This window comes from Brienomyrus brachyistius, unplaced genomic scaffold (genome assembly GCF_023856365.1).
Source record: "Brienomyrus brachyistius isolate T26 unplaced genomic scaffold, BBRACH_0.4 scaffold71, whole genome shotgun sequence".
NCBI classification, from domain to species: Eukaryota; Metazoa; Chordata; class Actinopteri; order Osteoglossiformes; family Mormyridae; genus Brienomyrus; species Brienomyrus brachyistius.
The window spans coordinates 219,186-237,514 of record NW_026042346.1 but is presented as its reverse complement, the minus strand read 5'-3'; the positions used below and the strand labels follow the sequence as shown (position 1 = coordinate 237,514).

The window sequence follows — 18,329 nt, the reverse complement described above, 5'->3', positions numbered from 1 at the left end:
CTGACTCAGGGGTCCCGTAATTTTTCCCTGAGGGACAGATTCCATCAGCAACACGAAGCCAAGCTCCACGGCCCCCCAGATAAAATTTCCACATTCACGCATTAAATAATAATTTACCATTTGTGAGAGGGGTCAGATGCTTAGCCAACCCCGTCTCCTGTTAAGCTGGCCTTAAACAGGTCACAGCATGGCCAGGTCTTTTCGTATCTACCCTACGTCGATTCCCAAAACGTCAGCTTTGTTACTGGTATCTTTATGCAAAGTGGCATTTTTGGGCTTGATTTAAGTAACACAACCAGGACATGCTGGGGAGCTATCACCCCCTGCTGGCATGGAGGAATGCAGCATCTGCAGCAGCTCTGGCAGCGTGCTGATTTCTGCATTTCTTGTCATTCTCTGCAGCCGTGGTTCATCTGGTTTCCAGCTGAGCCCCCCCCCCCCCCCCCCCCACCATCGCTGCAGAAACCCACACCACACTATTTATTCTGTTAGTTTTTTAAAGGGCTACATTTCTCTTTGGACTTTATGGTAGCCACGCGGTGGACATTTGTGCGTGTGTCAGGGAAGGGGGGGGGAACATACAATCAAGCCGTGATGCATTTATGGGGCTGAAACTCACAGAAGTAGGAGAATATAAAGTTATGAAATGACAAAACAGTTTGCAAATGCGACAGTCTTAAGCAAGGATCATCTCTAAGTGAGTAGGGATGCAGAGTCATATAGACTATCCTACATTGTGTTTTTTTTTCTTGAAGGGCAAATGTTAAGGGTGGCTTGTGGTATTGAGTGGCTATTTCGGCTTAGTCCTTCTTCAAAAGGGTTAAGGTTCGTCTTAGGAAGAGGAAGCAGACCTTCCTTATGGTGGAATTCTGGAATTCCAGATCCACCTCCCAGTGACCCCAGTACATGGTTGACCAGGCTCTGACTCTTCAGTTCTTAGACAGCGGCAGAGATAAACCACGGGGGCAGATTGGCTGGCATGGGGGAGTTTAGGGGAGGGGGTCACCCCCCCCCCCCCCAGCCCAATTCCAGTTGGTGAGGTCAGTGGTGACTCTTTCAAGCCCTCCTCTCAACCACCTAATTGATCTCACGCATTAGTAGCTCCAAATATTTCCCAAGTTTTTTGCCGGATCGGTTGTGGGGGTGGTGGGGGGTGGGTGCTCATTGTGCTTAGAGCTGTGCTTCTGCCCCCTGTCTCTTGCCCCCTCCCTGCACATCCCAAATGCCCCTAATGACTGTACAAGCAGAAACTCAACGCCTCCCATTCTTCCAAAGCTGTCCTTAAATAAGTCTCCGTCGCTCTCCACAGATTAGAGCGCCGGGCGACCCGGCTTTAGGTAATCCACACTCCAGAGGCCGTGAGGCCACCGTGGCCCAGCACTTGGGGAGGCAAGGGGCAAGAGTTTGTGGATTTAGCTGGTCCCGTCCCCTGGGCGGATCAGAACATAGACAATGGGTGGTTTGGGGTGAGGGGGGAGGAGTGGGCAGCCTGTGAAGGTTTAGCACGGGTTCGGATTGAGCTAGCTACTCTTTTGTCACATGTTTGAGTTCAGCGAGTCACATTTTTGGCTGAGCTTTAGAAATTTGCCGGTATGTTTGCCTCTGAGAGTCCCCACTGCGGTCGGAATCTCCTCGAGAGAGGTGTGCGTAGCTGCCGTGGGCTGTCGGTGTGCGTCCACTCTCGTCCGACTTGGCGTCTATTCTCCACGCTGAAGGATTTAATTAATTATTGTATTGGCACAGTTTGGTCAGTCCAGGATAAGAGGCTATACGGTGGATGGATGAATTTGGTCAATATTTTTGCTCGCAATAGGAATCCTGCATATTGGCGCTTAATTTTTAGCTGCTGTGTTAAAAAAAAAAGCTACTTCTATCTTTATGTGTGAAAAAAGTGAGAAATTGAAAATGTCCCCATTGCTTACAGTTCACTAGTAAGAATTTCAGCTCAGAAAATGCAGCCAATATGTAAGTATGTTCCTGCATCTGGCACCGGGGGCGCTGGTGTACCACTGTGGCTTCACTTCGCGGCGCTTGCTCAGACCTTGTCAGCGGATCCTTCCAAAGGTCTGCAATTGTTTGAGGTGCTGCCCCCTCCGGCCCCCACGTGCTCCCTCACCCCCTCCTCCACCCCCTGTTTGCACCATTATGCAAATTTTAAACTCCTCCACTCCTAATTATATCCAGTTAGACAATGGCTTTCCTCCAGAGCGATGCTAGATCTCGGGGCTGAGACTCTGTCAGTCTCTGTTGACTCTTTAACTTTTGTTTTGATGGTGGTTAATTGGTGGTCCCCAGTGTGCTGTTTACAGCGTGTGGTCTGCAGAGAAGCTCAAAGCACAGGCCGCAGTCACCGACATTCACACTGAGAATTGCTGAAAATTCATCAGGCTGGGAGAGAAGGCCGGAGTTGGCAACGCGTAGCTTTCAGACAAGAGACCTTTTACACCTGGTCTTTTTTTTCATTGCATTTTTACATTTTGACTGTAGGACTTGAATCTTGTTCCTTCATTCAGTGTAATAAGCCCCTTGTCAGAAATGCTTTAAGAGTCGTTTGTTTTATCTGCTGAATGATTCAGTCCCATTGGTGGGATGCTTCTTCACATCTGGGAGACCCAGTGGAGTGATTGCTTAGTGGAGCACTTTATAGGTCTGGGACGGTCGCGGCACAGAGAGCCAGCTCTGACCAGAGCGACAGGATGTGGGATGTTGTGAGAAAACCAAGCCTGGGATGAGGTCACTTGGAATCTAACTTCTTATGATCTTTTAGGTGTTGATCCAGGTTGTTCTGTTGGTTTTGGATTTGAAGCCCAGTTGATTTTGTCTTTCGAAATGCAACCCCTCCCCAACCATGTTGCAAATGTTGGACCAGGAAAGTTGTCAGGTGGTCCTGGTTGATGTCTGACCATCTAGGTGTTCATACAGATTTGCAAGCAGGAGTTGGGCAGAGGTGGGACCTGTCATCTAATTTAACTGAAAGTAATTGGTTGCCCCTCCACCCCACCCAGACCCAGCCCACGGCTCAAGGTCTATTGTTTATTGTGCACTCTAGTCTTTACAGAATCAGTGCAGCGTCCCAAAAAATCACCTCCCCACCCCGCAATCTCTACCTCAGGCTGTGTTCTTGGGGGCATGGGGGGTGATTGCAGGGCTTGGCTACACCGTGGAAGTAAATGGCCAGTGAAAGGAATGCTCAGGGTGGGGGTGGGGGAAGCCTGGGGGCCGGGAAGTACCCTGGCAGACCGGTGAGCCAGGATTAGGCAGGAAATGAGGATCCACGCAGGGCGAATGGGCCCCGCATTGTGAACAGGGTAATACCATGGTAATTAGAAAGACATATTTGAGTAGCCTTGCCTCTCCCCTCTCTTTCTTATGTGGCAAAGATGGCTTCCTGGCAGGAACTGAAGAAGGACCTCCCAGTCTCTTAGCTGTGGCTTTACCTAATTACTTAATTTTTATTCTCTCACTTGACCAATACCTGCCCTCGAAACTCCTCCCTGCAACAACCTCCGCCTCTTTAGGAGTGCTCAGATAAGGAGCCATGTTTTACCCTCCATCTGCGGCCCTTCCTTTGAGCAACTGCCGCTGTTGCTCTGAGTAATTACTGTTACCACAGATTAGCTAACAGGGGACAGCAGGTAGGAGAGGTCACTGGCTCCCCCTCTCCCTGCTGGTGGTGGTGGTAACCCTATGAGCTGCAGCACTGGGGGGATTTGGAAGAAACCAACTACCGATTGGGGGCGGTGGGGTTGCACCTGAAAAATAGTGAGGAAAGCGAACAAGACCATGCTGGCTAGCACGTAATTGTTAGACAAATATTGCACTTGGAGTGTGGTGAGATGGCTGGGATAGAAACGGTGACCAAAAGGCAAACGTGTTCCCAGACTGACCTCATTAGTGAAAACTGAACGGAGTGAAATTTGGCAGCGGAACACGGTCTCTCACCTGGTCGCCTGACCAACACACATCAGGAGCACACCAGTGAGGAGGGCAGCTCATGCCTTCTGCCTTCCCGCACTGACACCCATTTGCAGGAGAAGTGATTAACATGCTGCTCTTAATTTGCGTCTCTCTAGGGCTATGTAGGTCCGCATGTGGAGTCCTTTCGGACCAGGCCTCGCCCCCTGTCCCCCCACCCTGCCCTGTGAGAGCGGGAGTTTCTTGCCCAGTGCCACGGAACCTGCCGTTGTCACCCGGTGTCTTTGCCGACCCTAAACACCCAACAGTGTTTTAAAGCAAGCGCGCTGTTTATCTTGGCCGGGGTTGGGAATCTGACAAGGCTGTCTGTTCCCGTGGGGGCAGGCTTCCCCCCAAAGCCAGGCCGCTGGGATAGCCCCCGCCGTTCTAGCGGGGTGTCCTGCTAATTGTCCATTTGTTAACCATGATTTGGCGCTTTCTCTGTTGAAGCATCAGCACACACTCCCAGCCCTTCCGTCATGCCGTAGAAGGGATACAAACCTGATATTGTGTTTTAAAGGGGAGGGTGATTCCTTAGACTGAGTGATTCTGGGCCCTTCATGGTGCGACTCCTGGGAACTTTCCGGCTTTGATTGGTGCTAAACTGCCCCTGTCCCGCGCCACTCTCATCGCTGACGGCTGTTGGAAGTGTTGCCACTTGACACCCAAATGCAGCTGCCCCCGTCACCGAGTGAGACCCCCCCCCCACACAGGCATTTGTCTTGTTATTCTGCATTTTAGCACCGGTGCTAATATCAAACATGAAAACTGCCTGGAGTGACGCTCACCACCGCTCCCCGGCTGATGCCTCGGCCGTGCTCGTGGCAGGGCCCTCCACCGTCAGCCGTGTGTCTCCCCTCGTTAAATAAATGTGGCTGAGCCGGTGGGGGCCCCCATGGGAAATCCTTGCAGTCTCAACTCCAAGAGCGGAGATAGGAGAGTAGGAAATGTGTAAGAACACATTTTTTGTCTGTTTAGCGTGTGCGTGTGTGCCTCCGTATGCGCGCTAGACTGCGTTCTTGGTGTACACCTGCATGTGCACCTCTGTATACGTGCATGCCTGCGTTGTTGGTGTACGCCTGCCTGAGCGCCTGCGGTTGTCTCGGTGCTCTCTCCCCCCCGCTCGAGGGACGGGGCCTTGGCGCTCCTGCGGCCGCCATGCGTCCCTGAAAGGCGCTCACTTGGGCAGCTCTTCTGTGACGGCCAATATGAGCGCCGGGCAGCTTGGAGCTGATCAAGCCCCCCTTGCCCCGCCTGATACCTCCCCCCCCCAACCTTTTGTGTTTGCCCAGTCAGCCCGAAAGCCTCAGTAGGAGCCTCTCGCAGGGGAGAGCCTGGCTCGGAGAAAAGGATGGGGGAAAAAACGAGAGAAGCAATTATGTCCAGTCACTGGGTTTTGAAGATGGCGGTGTTAATTACGGCAAGGCCGCAAACATGGCCCATTCCGGCGCGGGAGCGGGGTGTCAGCTTGGGCTGCTCGGGCCTTGACACCCCCGGGGCCCCCACTTGTTTGTTGAGCGGGAGATTATGCACTGGGGCTGTCATGACGTGCCTCTCCGTAGGCGCTCTTGACGTGCCGCATCACTGCTTTTCCAGGACGAGGCCTCCTCCCTCTTTTTTAAAAACTCGTCCTACACTGAGCTCTCGGTTTACAAAAGGACAATTTAACAGGTCTATTTTTTCTTTTTACCAAATTTGTTAATTACTTAAAATAAAGACACGACGGGGGTGAGGCGTGGCGGGGTGTTACACAGCGCGTGATTGGGTGTGCATGGCTGCCGCGGGCTGTCGGAGTGCGTCCGCTCTCGTTTCTTTCTCAGTGCCGGCGATACGCTGTGCTCCGCCTTTGTGCGGAGGCCGCTGGGAAGGGTGCGGCAGCACTGGTCACGGGGGCCCTGCTTCCGTGCTTATTCCTTGCCTTTTGTGTCGGAGAAATGGGCGGATTTGGTCCCAGGGAAGCCTCGCTCCCAGAAGTAATCTCTCGCGGAAAGAAGAAGTAATTTATTACCGGAGTTCATGCTTCAGAAAATGTATTGAATTAAGTGTACTAATCAGAGGCTCGAATTAGAGGGGGGGTTTATCACCACGCACCCCCCCCCCCCCCCCCCCCACCACCACCCTCGTCTGCTCTGCCGGCAGGATTATCAGGGGGGACTGTGGTGGAAACAAGCTCCTAACTGAAAGCTTGAAGGCCTTCCCACTGTGCTTTTCTCCAGGTGTAGATGGGGTGGGAGGGGGTGTGGGTTAGGGGGGGGGTTAATGATGAAGGCAGGTCCTGCATGGTTGCAAGTTAGGGGCTCAGCCTCAGACCAGGCGGACATAAGTTTATAGAGGGGGCCCTTTTTTGTGCCAAAAAAATGTGATGTTACAATGTTTTAGGGGTGGGGGGTGCCTATCTACCAGCTACCCCCCTCAGTAGCCCCTGCTAACCTGAATCCCCCACCATGTGTATTAAGGGAAGTGTTGTCTGGCAGTGTCCGCACACACATACACACACAAACACACAGTGTCCATGTATTCATATCATTATAGGAACTATAATTTCTATGGGCATGACCCTAACCTCGACTATGACGCCTTAACCCTAACCCAGCCCTAACCTTAACCAAAAGTAATCAGAGAAAATACAGGATTTTGGCATTTTTGTTTGAGGTTTTTTGAGGTTATCCTTGTGGTGCCTGAGAAAATGTCCCCACAATGTAAAAAGTTACACGTTTTTATCACATTGTGGGATAATTTGGTCACACGCACACACACACACACACACACACACATTCCCTGGCCACTGTTTGGCTTGAGTTGTTTGTGCAGATTTTCCGAGTGGCTTTTCACAGACGTTACACAATAGGGACACTAATTACTTTTATTTGGAGGGCCGGTTAATTGGTCGGCGTAACGTCCCGATTGTGTCGCTGGAGACTCGCAGCCGGGAAACAGCGTCAGGGTAAATTTCAAGTGACTCCCCTGCGTTTTGACACCGAGTGTGAAACATTGGTTCTGGTAAACGGCCAAATCGAAATGTAGGTGTGAAGGGGAGGGGGGAGGGTATCCTATGTATTTGGGGGAGCGTAGTGTTTTTGGAGTGGATGGAGTGGTAGTATTGGTCCTGCTCCTCCCCCCCCCAGAGGAATGGACATGCTGTTAGGCCCCCCAGCTTTTTACCAGCTTTCAGTTGTTTAGCTGCTTAGCAGACGGGAGGGGTTGTTGTTTCCTGTGCAGGATTGGCCGACATGTTTCATGGGTGTGTGCTTTGGGTCCTTGGGGGGGCAGGGTGCAGGTGATAGATTCTGCCTTCGCCCTTGCATGAGACCTCAGAACATTCCGACATCTCTGCAATGATGGTGCTAGCCACCTACAGGTTGCGCGTGTCCACCATCTCACCAACCCAATGCCCGCCATTTTAGGTGGTTCCCTGCCCTGATATGCAACATTTTTACAATATGTAAAAAGTGAGAATGAGGCATTTTAAGTCAGCTGGGCGTGGACTGAGAGGGAGGTTGGGTTCTGCTTGCTTGTGTATGTAACCATAGCGATGGGGTTTGCTGCCTTCGGTTGATTTCACGTCCATTAACTGAAAGCTGGGCCCAAGTGATTGGTGTCTGCTCACACGTGTGTGTGTGTCTGGTGGGGCAGCATTGCCGTGTCTGAGTAATCTTGATAAGAGTCCAGCTTTCATGTAAAAGGAAGCTTCAAACGACACCTACTGCCCCCTTACACACACCCAGGAGGAAAGGACAAGAGACAAAGGTGACTTTCTGTCACGTTCATGCAAGGGCAGCCCGAGGTGCATGGAGGCAGCCCTGGGAGTGTGTGCAGTATGTACGCTGTTTAGGAGTGTCTGCAGTATATACTCTGTTTAGGAGTGTCTGCAGTATATACTCTGTTTAGGAGTGTGTGTGGGAGGTTCGTGGGTGTGGGGGGGGGGGCAGGACAGCTCTGTTACTTGGAACCATTATAGTGTTAAGTGTTGTCCCTGTGTCAGAGTGTAATTGGTTGAGACTACGCAACCCGTGATGCTGGCTCTGAAGAAAAACTGGCCTTGTGGTGGGGGGAGGTCACGGAGCAAACAAGCCACTGCTGATAAAGACCCCCCACACACCCAAACGGGCCAGACGGGCGCACGGACTAAGGAAGCCACACAGCGGCGGAGCATCGATACCCATTGTCCCTGTGGCTTGCCGTACTGTCAGAGCATGACCCGGATCTGCCCTGTCACTGTGGCAACCAGTCCTGCTTCAACACCGTAACGTCCCGTCACTAGTCAGCCTGTCTACAGGTTGGGACCAGGCTGGCTCTGAGGTCGTCTTTTTCTTGGGGTGGAGGGTGACCAGGCTGGGATAATTGCCTGATTGAAAAAAGACAAAGAGTCGGGGAGGGGGTGGGGGGGGGTTGAAATCGATTGGTGGACTTTTAATGGATGCCGAGACTGTCGCTTAGCCCCCACCTCCCAGCGACTCCATCGTGACTACCCGCACCGACTCACGCTACTTAACTCTGTTGTCCCGCTCACCTGCAATTACGCGTCCCGTAAATGAGGACATCCACGCCTTTGTCCCGCTCAGTCTGCTTTTTAAATTATTTTTATTATTATTATTGTTATTCTATTTTGCACCTAATTGTGCGTCCCCACAGATTCGTACGTCAGCCGCCAGCCGCCCCACCCCAGTCTCCACCTGCAGGCTCTTCAGTGCCACTGTTCCTGTGGACTGGACTCCCTGAGTCGATCTGAGCGCCGTTTCCACACCACCGGGGCGTTGGGGTGTAGCCCACATCTGACAAGTGACAGACTCACTGTGCCTGTGGGGGGGTGGGGAGGGTAGGTCCTTAGACACTTTTTATTTTTGTCCTGTATCCTACAACGTTGCATTGTGGCCGACAGCGCTCTGGTGAGAAGCTCGACACGACAGCGGGGGGGAAGAGTCGCTCCCGCCCCACAGCAGCAGTCAGGACGATTTACCAGCCATCTTCTTACAATTGCCAGCGCTATCCATCTGCCCCCCCCCCATCTAAAAGGAGTCATTTGAGCGGCTTGTCCCCAGTCCCTTGTTGATTCTGTTCCCCCCACTCCGTGTCGGTGTGGAGAAGCTCGGGTGACTCTCTCAGTGGGGGGGGGGGGGGGGGGCTGTATGCCTAGCTTGGAGCAACCCCCGCCCAGATGCGGTCACCCCCGCTAATCGTCACAATTAGGATTTTTTTTTTTTTTTTTTAAAAGAAAAGGTGACCAGTAAAATTACCCCCCCCTTCCCACACACTTTCCCTGCTTGCAATTTCATGTTTTTACCACTTAATAGAAAACGGTGTGATTAAGGTTAAGTACTTTTTTTTTTTTTTAAATCCCCAAATGGTACAACTGCTGGTCCCCTCCTGGGATCAGCGTCCCACGTACAACCAGTCAATGGCATTGCGCCTGCGTTACTTCGCGCCATGCCTATTTTATTGTGTCCCTGCCCGTATGCGCCTTTAAAAAATGTCCCTGCCCCAGTGGGTTGAAAACCGCACTCAGCTCACCACCACTGATAAAGCTCTTCCTCATTTTAATATCACTGAACCAAACACGTATTACACTCCACTTGAAAATGTATCAAGCCTCTAACCTTCTCACAATCCATACTGGCCCGTTCCTCCCATTAAAGGTGGCTGTGGAGTGTTTACGCGTGGGGCCTTGGCAAGCGACCGAGTGCGGCAGCCTCAGGGGGCCTGACTGTGTGTGTGTGTGTGTGTGTGTGTGTGTGTGTGTGTGTGTGTGTGTGTGTGTGTGTGTGTGTGTGTGTGTTGGGGGGGGGGTGATTAACTTTCATGAGGAGCATCAATGTCTCACCTGAAGAAAGCGTGTCCAGTACAATGTCGCGCAGGAAATATTTTTGTGTTTTTATCGGCTATTTATCTGTTCCCGGGGTTGCGCTTCTCAGTGACGTTCGCGTACTTCCGCGTGTGCTCCTACTGATTGGCCTTCGTACCAGGCGGCTGGCGACTGGCTAGTGTTAACCTCTGGGTCGGCCGTTTAGCAAGTTAACCGTGCATGCCGCTTCTCCTGCCCGGAGCGTCCGGGGACGGCGTAGGCGGGGCTGAGCTATCCCGGCAGCGGTATCATTACTGTTTTACATACTAATTACCAAAATTATCGAGTGTGAGTCAGAAGGCAAACAAGAGCATTGTTTTAGAGCGCTCTCGAAGCGCGTCGGTAATCTGCCGCCATCGCAGCGCGACGCCCTCGGCTGGCCGCGCACGGGGACGCGCCGCATGCATCGTCTCGCTGAGCTGCTTTTTTTCCCTTTGGTTTTGTTTTTTATCCTTCATTTGCATATTAATTACTGAGCAGGAGTAATGGAGTGCAAGTAATATCTGAGTGAGGGCCGCTCTTTGTTTTTGGGACGTTGTGCGTTTCTTGAAGGTGTCGTGCCTCGGTGCGTTTCCCTGGTCCCTCTGAAGCAATGGGGGTTACCATGTGATGGGCTGTGATACAGCCTCTGGCCCGGTCACTCCTCCACCCCCTCGCTCTTTCTCTCTCTTTCATTCCATCTCTCCCTACCTCCTTTACCCCTCCCATTTTTTTCTACATGATTTGGGGGTTACACTTTCACACACTTCTGTTCCAGACCCCACAACCCCTAAGCCCATATGACTCCCCCCCCACCCCCCTGTAAGCAGTAACCCTATCAGCTCCAAAGGCCACTCACTTCCTCTGGCTACAAAGGAAAAATACAGCCATTGAGGGAGGGGGCCCCCCAGGTCAGTGGCACAGAGACGGCCCATCAGACCTTACTGAGATCCTGCTTAATACACCCTGACTGCCCTTGGCAGAAGGAGAGGGTTCATATCCAGTCAGATTCCCCGGCAGCATGTTGCTCTTCACAGAAATGGCATCGTTGCTGAGTCGCTGTTTATTTCTCCGGCTATCCTGCGCAGGGCCTCCACATTGGTGGGGGCTCGGGGGGCCCATTCTTCTCTTCAAGTTCCAAGGGCTCCGGCTCTTGAACTATTACTCACCCTGTTCCTGCCTAACTTTATTCTTTGCTAGCATTCCCACCCCCACCATCCATATTTTTGCTTAACCACCCACCCAGGTCAGCTCTTGACTCCTCTCTAGCATGATTGTTCTATGTCCTTCCTTACCAGCACCCCCCACCCCCCCAACTCTTTCTTCTGATTTCCAGTCCCTCGTTCCTCTGTGCTGTTCAGTCTACTGAATTCAGACATGAGACTGTCCCCACTTAGCCCACCTTTCCAACAGAGAGAGCTTTGGGCGATGCAGACTTTTCACAGCACATATCTCTATACTGACAGGCATCTTCTGAAGAGCACAGGGATGTCCCAATTTGACTGCCCAGTAACTACCTTCTGTCATTTGATGATACAGGACCATCGCACTGTAACTCACTCGTATCATGCAGGCTTTGACATGGTCGCTGCAAAGAGCACAAGGCTTAATTACACTGCTATAAAAATGACCTTTTTTGGTGTTAGTATTACTCTCTAGGAAGGCATTGAGTGCGGCACCAGGCTAATGTTCCTTAGCCTAAAGGCTCATCAGGACGCCAGGCTGCACGCAGGCTGGTGATTGATTATCCGGTGCCCAGGGGACCCCGTTAGCACTCCCGCCGCTCTGGCTTTTAATGGGCCGATGGTGGAATGTGGGTCACAGGGATCTTCCAGGGCTTGGGAACCTTGGCAAAGGTGGGAGGGTCAAGTCTGCAAGCGAGTGCGTTTTGTGGCATCCAAGCAGGAACCAGGTGTGACAGCGTTAGTGGAGACCAAGTGCTCAGCGGCAAGTGCGGGTCGGCTGTAGCGAAATACCAGAGCCCCCCCTCTCCTCCCCCCTGCTCTTCCGGGCCGCGGAAACGGCGCTTACCTTCAATTCTGTGGCAGTTCCCCTGACGCTGAACTTTTTGCCGCCGCTCTTGTTAACGGATGAAAATGACTGCTGCCCGCAGATGAAAGTGAACAATAGTGGGGACACCTGCTGTTTGGAAAAATAGCTGCTGTGTGGCAGAGCCGAGGGAGTGCCAGGCCACGTGGCACCACCACCTGCTGCCTGTAGGTGGCAGCAGTCACTACTTTTTGGAAATGGACTTTTGTGGTGGTTGGGGGGAGGGGGGGCTAGGACTTAACCTGTGAAATTGGGATTTGTCTGCTCTTTTGTCATTTGTCCCCCCCCCCCCTCACATAACATTAATCAGGCCATGCTGGGAGTGTGGTGACAGTGTAAAGGCATCTTGTCTTGTGTGATAAATCCTGACATTTAAACGAGATGCAGGGATCGCAAAAACAACACTTAGCTCAGTGTTCAGCGTTGCGCTAGGCGGCGGCGGCGGATGGGTGGGAGTAGGTCACTGGCGGGGATGGAAGGAGACCTGCGAGGGGCTGAGGGCCAAGCCAAGAGCAGGCCATGGTGCACTGCACCGCTCCACGTCACATTGCATTGCTCCGCACAGCGTGTCCCCAACGCCACGTATTTTCTCTATACGTGTTTGTGGGATTGATTGACCCTTGTTAAAAACGGGCCGGTCGATTATGTGAGAAGCTCAAAATTCCACGGTGGGTGGGGTGCCATGGAGTGGGGGGAGGGGGACGCTATTGATTGCTTGTATTGTGCATCCACACATAGCCCCCCCCCCCCCGATGTTTATTGTGGTGTGATCACGATGTCATTTTCCTGCGGGTTGCCCTACAAGGCTGCTGCACTTTTCCTCCAGCAGGGAGACCTGTACTCTCCCATTACACATAAAGCCAAACTGAGCCATTTTGACTGCTAATCGTCACCGGAGGTGTGAGCGACCGTCCCCTAGGCGCTTCGGTCCCACTGTCCAACACCCGGAACTAGTTTTCTTAAATATCGACAGTGATGCAACTAATTACTTTAATTGGGACTCAGAGTGACTTTCTGAAATCTTGGTAACGAGCATTGCTATTTATTAATGCCGGACAGATCCGGGGCCCAGTTGACTGGCAGTGGCACGTCGACCAGCATTCCAGAAAGACCGGCCTCATGCTGGAACCGCAAGACGAGACGTCCATGTTCTGACTACATCGTTGCTTCCCAGTTGGAACAGTGGGAGGGCCTTTTTTCAGTGCCGGGTCTCCTCACAGATTTGCGGATTTCAATTTATCGGTTGTGCTCTTGCGAGGGGGGAGGACTTTCAGGGAAAGGAGAGGGTGAGACATATGTTTTAATCGGAAAATTATCCCAGCATCTTTAAATATTGTGGCGCTGTACAGAGGGGAAAAAACTCATCCAAATGGAAGTAGAAGAACTGGGATTAATTAAACACATAATTATGTTCAGAATATGCTAGTCTCAAAAAAACCACACACTCACAGACACGCACATCCAACTTTACTAGACGGCTGATGTCCGCTGGAAATAAGATGCTTGCAGAGTCCTTGTAGCAATGTTATTCGATACCAGGGTATCACATGATAACCTCCCTTAAACAGGTGATCACTTCGGGTACGAAATTCGACTGATACAGGAGTCTGTGGGCTGGGATTTTTCCTGGTGACTTACAAGCTACAAGACAAGCACCATAATATACTACAACCCCACCATGCCCCCCTCTCCCACCCCCAACACCCTCACCACACATACAGTCTGGCATTTTAACCCAGGTATCTGCTCATCCAATACGTATATTTTCTAAAACCACGTCCACTAGCCCAAAGAAATTTTTTTTTTTTTAAAAGCAGTCCTATGTACCCCATTCTCTCCCCACCCCCAGTCTCTGGTCTGGATCCAAGGATGTTTCTGGTATAATCCTCTGCTTAGGCTTGTGTTGCCACAGAAACATCAATAATATTCCAGCTCTACAACGTCTTAGTGCATTAGAGTGCTGGTATGGAGACTGTACCGGGCCCCTCGGCATAATGCGTCTCCCTGTAAATCCCGGGCAAAAAATAGAAGTGGGACTTTGTGGGCTGTGGGGGTGGGGGGGTTGCTCATGTTAAGAACCCATTTTCCTGAGCATTTTCTGTGGCCGTTTCCACACGATGGCCTCTCTCCTGCTGGAGGAGCTCTCGAGGGTGTAACGGGCACTGGGAAACATGCTGGGACACATGCCAAACCAGGAGAGACGCAGCACAGGGGCGTGCACACTTAGTAACAACGGAGAACCCGTGATGGCCAACCTGGCCCCCCTACCCCAGCCTAACGAAGTGTTAGATTTTAACAAATTTTGCAGAGACTGTTACGGAACCTGACATCATTAATTTGATGCTTTTCAGGTTGACGCAGATGAGGGGTGCTTCCTGTGGGGGGGGGGACAGTGTTCTGTTCACAGGGACTTACACTGCAGACGTGAATCTTCTGTGTCTCTTGCTCCATGACGTGCTTGTGGCCAATCTTTTTTAGTTATCGAATCAGTATATTCAAATCAAGTCACATGGCTCTCGACTCCGCCCACTTAACTGCCCGTCACAGTTTTAGTGGGTAACTGGCATGGGAATGCTAACTCCACTGACTGTCATCCCTAGACAGGCATGGGGGGAAGGGAGGCCCGAGAAGGACGGGGGTCACACTGGGATTCAGTCGCTGCAGGTTACGGTTTGTGATTGGTTAAAAAATGCCATTTTTACACATTTTTCAGTGTTTTGAGCCACTGCCACGGTCTGCCATCATGCTGCCAGAATTATTCTGATTGTGGCGGCTTCCTGACAGAGGCACTTATTCACCGAGTGTCTGAGGGGAGCGAGCAGGGGGGCAAAAATAGCACACAAACAGAGGGTTACCGCTGCCTTTAATCAGATGTTTGATTGATCCTGCCCTACCCTTTTTTAAAAGATGACAGTTGTGGCACCAGAGTCTCTACCAAACCTTGATGAACCCCCCCCCCTCCCCCCCACTCTGCCTGCTCCCACACCCCCCGGCCGCCCTCGTCGTCAGAGATGTGGGAACATGGATGAGAAACGGAAATCACTAGGTCTGAATCTGCAGGCCTGCGTACAGCCGCACACTCATACAATGTACATTAATAGAGGATTATTTAATGTCTTGAAACCAGCACTTACGGACGGGTGGCCTGCGAGGAGATGATGATGGCCGTCAGACAGGTATGCATGTCCAGGCGAGTCCAGGGCAAGGGAGCAGGGATCACATGCATGCCTGTGTCATCCAGGGGGTGTCAGAGAGAGGGGAGAGAGCCACTGGGGGTTTCTAATTAGCTGCAGGGTCATGTGATTGTCAAGGGGAAGCCCCACTCAGGTGATCACGCTTATAGCCCGTTATTGGCACGGAGTATTCAGGGCATCTGATTTGGGCTTTAGAGTGGATGCTGTAGGGTACGAGCAGCGAGCAGAAACTCGGCAGAAAGTCCCCACAGACAGGAGATGGATGCGACTCTGAAAACATTTTACCAGGTACAGTTAAGTGTGAACTGAAAGGGGGGAACACTGTCCTTCCTCATCATCTCCTTATTAAAAAAAAAACAAATCATAATCCCATGATGTCACTCTGGTTTATGCCGGCTGTTGACTAGAACGTTCCAGTTGAATCAGCCTGTGAAAAGCGATTCATGTAATTTCCATGAACAGCGTCAGCCATCAACCTTCACGGGGATTAATGGACCCATGGATGTTTTTCAGTTTCCTGTTGGAAACGTTAACAGGCCTGATGAGGAGTGCTGAAGTTTTATCATAACTTTGGCTTTTGGGTGACCATGTCATACTCTTGAGGGGTGATGGGGCGGGGGGGTGGGATTCGGCAGGTGCCCTCAGTCTGGAGAGATTCCGAGATGCAGATCTCCCGGTGGCTCACTGCCATTTGATAGCAGACTGGACGCTGTCAGCGTTGCACTGCTCCCTTGTTTAATGACAGGGTTTGCTGTGACCCCCCCCCCACCCACACACCCACACACCCATGTCACCCATGTGAAGTGGGATAGAGGCCCAGGGAGGAGGCCGGCCCCTATCTCGCTGCCCCCGTCTCACTGACGTGGCCATTTTTTTTGGATGGGGGGAACCAGGAATGTTTCACTTTCAAATGCTGGATTGATTTTAATGCCTTCCCCTCCAAATACTACACTGCCCCCCTGAGCTCCGTTCCCCAAAGCCGGCCCCACTCCAGGTTTCTGACAGGCCAAACAGTCCCAAAGCTGGAGGACAGGCCCCAAGAGGCACGCTGAGTCTCACAGCAGTGTTTACAGCGTTTAGCACCCTGTCGTGCACTTTCATGATGTGGTTTCTGTTTGTTGGATCCTTATAATTATGTGCAAGCATCCAGAATCGTTAATAGTCTGTCATTTGTTGTTTGGTGTATCTTAGCAGCCAATAGACAGCCTTAATAAGGACTGTTGATGTGATGATTGAACGAAGTGGCTCATTTCCCACCTGGATGACAGAGGCTCCGCCCCTTTCCCTTCCAAACCCCTCCCTTCTCCAGGTCAGGCCCAGGAGTATGTGGCTCCCTGTTTGACCAGCATCACTGATGCTCATAACCACAGGAATGGAGTCGTTTTCATTCTGGTGTAGCGTCTCTCTCTCATTTGTGCTCATTTGTGCTCACAGACGTGTGCAGAACAGGATTCCTTTGAATTGCCTTGTCTTTTTTCCCTCCTTTCTCTCCCTCAGAAGAGCGCAGCGGGTAATTCATCACTTCCTGCACCATTGTTGAGCTCCGCACACCTAATTGTATGTTTATATTTAACTCATGGGGGACTCATGTGCAGGTTGTATCAGCTCAACGTGTCCCGGTACAGGGCTTTTACGCTCTTAATTATACGCCGTGTTAGACCTGTGCGGTACCCTCCCTCCGTCACAGGAGCGTAAACCTGTCCAACTGAGCCAAGTTAAGCGGCCGCACTCTCCGGCGGGCGCCCTGCCAACCCGAAAGCCACCCCGATGGTGACCCAGCGTCCTCCATTCCGGGTTGGGGGGGGGGGGGGGGTGGTGTATTTAAATGAGCTGTGGCTCACTCCAAAGCAGGAGTGTGGCCGGGTGCTAATCTGCCCGCTTGTTTCTGCAGCGAAGCACTGCACTGCCCCGTATCAGCTATCAGCCTTCCACCGCCACTGAATAATTGCTGGGGGGATTTTTTTAATGCATACGTGATTGCCTCTCTCAGGCGCATCTCTCGTCCTCTGCTGAAAGACTATACGCCCCCCCCTCGAGAGCAGATTTTCAAGTTGCTTCCGGGCCTCATCCATGTGCTACTGGAAGGAGAGCCCCCCCCCCCCCCCCCCCCCAAGCAAACACCTCCCGAGGCCACTTCATCCTGACCACTCACCCCCCCCCCCCCCCAACTCCTGACACATTCCCACCTGCCACTGTCCCCCCCCCAGCACCGCCATTCACTTCCTCCTGTGCATCTCTGCTAAACGTCCAATCAGAGCACAGCCATCTCCACGGATGCAGTCGCAGCAGCCTTCCCCGCATTCCGACCCACAGTTACCGTGGAGAGTCCTCCCCCGCCGGGCGGCCCCCGTTACCAGTTATTGCTACTTGTCCGGATGCTTTGCTGAAAGGTTTCATCACCACAGACCATAATATTATGCTAAGTATTGTGACATAAATACAGCCACACTGATTTGTTTTGCTGTCGAGTGGCTGGAGCCGGTGGGATTTCTCGATTGGTCACAGCCTACACATAATCTGGGGGCCACTTGTGCACCACGCACACACGCACAAACACATGCACGCACGCCTGTGCCTCCCACGGATAGTCCCGCACGACGGCAGGGGTGCGCTATGCAAATGGCGCCGTTGTCACAGAATAAACATTTTACGTTAATCTCCTTAATTGCCGTTAACCCCTGCAGCTGGATAGAAAGGTGTTTCACAAAGAAGGAGCAATTGAGAGAGAGTGTGTGTGTGTGTGTGTGTGTGTGTGTGGGGGGTGGGGGGGGGGGTGCATGGCCCAGCAGAAGGGTCCTCCAGCTAGGGCTGCATTGTGCATGGAGTGGACAGGCTTGTTAATTACCCTCCTGAGCATCCCAGCATGCCATCCTGCTCTCACACCACCCGCCCCCCCCCCCCCCCATCCTGTGTTTGCGTTTGCTTTTGTGGGCCGGCACGCTGGAATCTGGGCCTCGCCGTGTGTGTATGTGCCCGTGCGTGTGCCCGTACACCTACAGTACGTAAAGAGTAGTTCTGGTCTGTGTGTGTAAATCTGCGGACATGCTGTTCGCTTTCTTCTCGTGCTGCTGACGGTGACAGACCGACCTGCAGTGCTGCGTTCACATCCTTGCAGGGAATTGCTGTTGTACCTTTCAACTAGGAACTCACTGCAAAAGTCCAGTTATACATGTATATATGTGAAGTCAGTCTGGATGACCGCATCTGGTTCGTCAGCAACATTGTGCCCTTCTGTACCCTTAAAAAGTGTCATGGTTAAGTAATTTTCGTATTTCGTAAGCCTGTTTCTGAAGTTTTTGGTTTCTGTGGTGATG

General features: G+C 52.0%; 1 protein-coding gene across 1 annotated transcript in view; it reads left to right on the top strand.

Moving 5' to 3' along the window:
- Positions 1–18,329, top strand: part of camkmt (calmodulin-lysine N-methyltransferase) — a 62,809-nt gene that overhangs the window by 2,248 nt on the left and 42,232 nt on the right. The gene's annotated exons all lie outside the window — the stretch shown is intronic.